Source organism: Rhagoletis zephyria, unplaced genomic scaffold (assembly GCF_001687245.7).
Source record: "Rhagoletis zephyria isolate East Lansing unplaced genomic scaffold, Rhagoletis_zephyria_1.1 Rzeph_scaffold_29897, whole genome shotgun sequence".
In the NCBI taxonomy this organism is placed as follows: domain Eukaryota; kingdom Metazoa; phylum Arthropoda; class Insecta; order Diptera; family Tephritidae; genus Rhagoletis; species Rhagoletis zephyria.
In genome coordinates, this window is record NW_016186954.1 from 1 (window position 1) to 3,177 (window position 3,177).

The 3,177-nt window shown below is 34.6% G+C and overlaps 1 pseudogene; it reads left to right on the top strand.

Annotated features, from left to right (window-relative positions):
* The first annotated feature begins 1,168 nt into the window (after nt 1–1,168).
* Nucleotides 1,169–2,921, top strand: LOC108382983 (uncharacterized; annotated as a pseudogene).
* Nucleotides 2,922–3,177: the final 256 nt, after the last annotated feature.

The following is a 3,177-nucleotide window of genomic DNA, read 5'->3' on the forward strand; positions in this document are numbered from 1 at the left end:
AAACTTATTGTTAGTTTCGAAAGAAAGATTCAATAAATAAATACATATTGTAAACAAAAAATCATCTTTATCAGCAGTTTATCATTTTTGATGAAGACCCCTAATATGTTTAAAGAGAATATCCAAGTTGATAAAGCTGAATTTGTACCGGTTTTATTACATAAGTACTGCTGTGTGCAACGTGAAGTGCTTGGTAACTGCGACGAATACTCTTTTCCATTGATTTACAAAGTTTTTCAACCCTTCGCCGGTTAAAGACATCGCTGCGTAGTACCAGGCTGACAGAAAAATTTTGGGTACGAAGTTTTATAGCTCCTTGAATTTCAGTACAAAAAGTGAACTTTTGAAATACCTACAAATTCGCGTTGATTTTTGTGAATTTTTTTGGCATTTCACATTTTCATCCACACAAAATACTTATATTCTAAAATATGTACTCTTATTTTTATATCGAAGAAAATGCACAACTTCGAACTTGCGCCTTGTTATATTGAAATTAAATTGGCTATAAAAATGCATGCCCAAAACTTTTCTGAAAAATCTGATTAAAAAATTTTAAGTAATGATAGCAAATTTGTGAAACTGGTTGAATTTTCGCGAATTTCGCATTAATTGACAAATTTTACATGGCAAAATTAATTGATTTGTTTATGAATTACGAATGAGCCGTAAACAGCGATAATGTGAAAATGTTTTATAAAATACTTTTTCAGTTCAAAATTTTCAAATCGCTAAAATGAAAACCCCGAAATTTACGCTGTTTTAAAAAATCGTGTTACTTTTATCTTTGTGTAGTCAATTTAAACTTATTTGAAATGTGGACCCAAGTCGCCTTCCCGCTCCTCCCCCCTCCCGCTCGCTTCCGCAACCAAAAGTCTTTATCCTTCACTGCCTCCAAGTGTGTGTTCAGGCATGAAACAGCTTTTCTCTGCGTAAAACTGTAGGCCTCTCCATTTGTGCAACAACATCAAGACGCAAACCGCAACCTGGCGGAGAAGTTCGGGTTAACAAGTAGAAAAATGTGTAAGCGCCAAATATTTATTTTCTTTTTACATACATACATATGTATGTAAATATTAATACTAATTTTACTCCTTGTACATAGTATAGGCAAAAAAGCATACCATATAATTTCCATTATCGACTAATTTATGTCAAAGAGCCTTAACTAAACAATTTTTTTTTTCCTTCTCTACAGATCGGTGACAATACATTTCCAAATCTAATGGCTACGCTGACGTCGTACAATCCATCCACTGCTTATGATAAATGTAAACCAAAATCTGTAGGTGGTCTGAATAAACCAGTTTGCAATCTAATTTGGAATAATTTTAAAGAGTACGGCTACAAAACAGCTTATGCAGAAGACGAACGCTCGATGAGTACGTTTAATTATCTAAAGAAAGGATTTGTGCAACCGCCAACGGATTATTATTTACGGCCCATGTTCATGGCTATTTCAAAAAATATGGTCGTAAAAAACGATCAGGCCTATCATATTGTATCGGTCGCAAGCATTCTGGCGAATACGTTTTTGATTACGCATTGCAATTTGCAAACGCTCTACCTGCAGATCCGCTCTTCGGACTATTCTGGACAAATTCATTCAGTCACAACTCTTTCGATACGACAGCCACAATGGATGTGAAAATTTTAGAATATCTTAAACAAATGAAGAGCGATGGCATACTGGAGCGTTCAATTGTGTTCTTTTTTGGTGACCATGGAAGTCGTTGGGGTCCATTGCTTAAATTAAAATCCGGATTCTTAGAAGAACGTTTGCCGATGATGTTTATATCACTGCCAACGTGGTACCGAAACGAACATCCCGAGTTCGTAGAAGCTTTGCAAATAAATCAAAATCGTTTAACTACGCCCTATGATATCTATGCGACAATGAAGCATATACTTGAAGAGACAAATCGGGAAAAAGAGTTTCCATACCTCAATGGCACAGTGAGGGGGCTAAGTATTTTTCGAGAAATACCCGAGAATCGTACTTGTGAAGAGGCCGGTATCACTGAGCACTGATGCACTTGTGTGGCATATGAAACTGTACGTACCAGCGATGCTACGGCAAAAATTGTAACAAAATTGGTTATACAGGAAATTAACCAATACCTTGAGGATAAAAACATTAGTAGCAAATGCAGTCCACTAACTTTGAAGAGCTTGAAGAAGGTTGACAAGAAATTATTTATTTACCAAATCGGTCTACATATAGATTAGATTTCACAGCAAAACCGAAAGATCCACAATTTCAAGCAACAGCTGATTATGATAATATTTCAAAAACAATTACCATAAATGTGGAAGAAATATCTAGTGAAAATAAATATGAAGGAATGTCTGATTGCATCGATCTAAAGAAGGCGAAGAAGTTTTGTGTTTGCACAGACAAATCTTAGTATTTATTCGTATTGAATATTCAATCGACTGAAAGCTGAATATTTTGGCGTGTACTTAAAAGCAAATGCGACTGTCCAATTTTATATATATGTATATGTATATGTACATATTTATGTATGTACTATGTTTCAATTTCCGTTCAATACTTTCACAGTGCAAGGCATAAAATGCTGACTTAAGACCCGTCTACATAGAGCTCTCTTGTTGTTTTGGCGTTCGCCTAGCTTCGACAGCTGATCATGGAAACATGCAACATGCATTCATATACAGCCGTCCACATAACCAAAATTTGTTAATTTAGTGGCCAAAGCAACATACATATATACATTTCAAACCCTAGGTAATAACCAGAGAACGGATTTTAGGAAAATTGTCTTTCTTTTCTGTTAAAGAGATACAGTATATTCGATTAAGAATGTCCACGATTTAGCTTTTCCTGATTCCATATATGCACATTTGATATTGCCTTTTATAAGATATTTGCCTTTTTTTGCATACTATACCTTTAAAGTGATTATTCCTGATAATATAAATATTTAAATTGTATCAACTCACGTCGAGCGCACGTTTAGTACATTGAAGGCTGTGTTAAAGCTTGTTCTGTTACAAAAAAAAAATCAAGTTGATAATGAAGAAAATCGATGGATAAATAAGGAAGTATAAGTGTTCATATGAAAATGCGCAAAGATTTTTTGTATGAAAATGAGCAGGAAAGAATGTTACTCATACGCCATGTACACCTGAAATATTTCGTAAACTTATCCATAG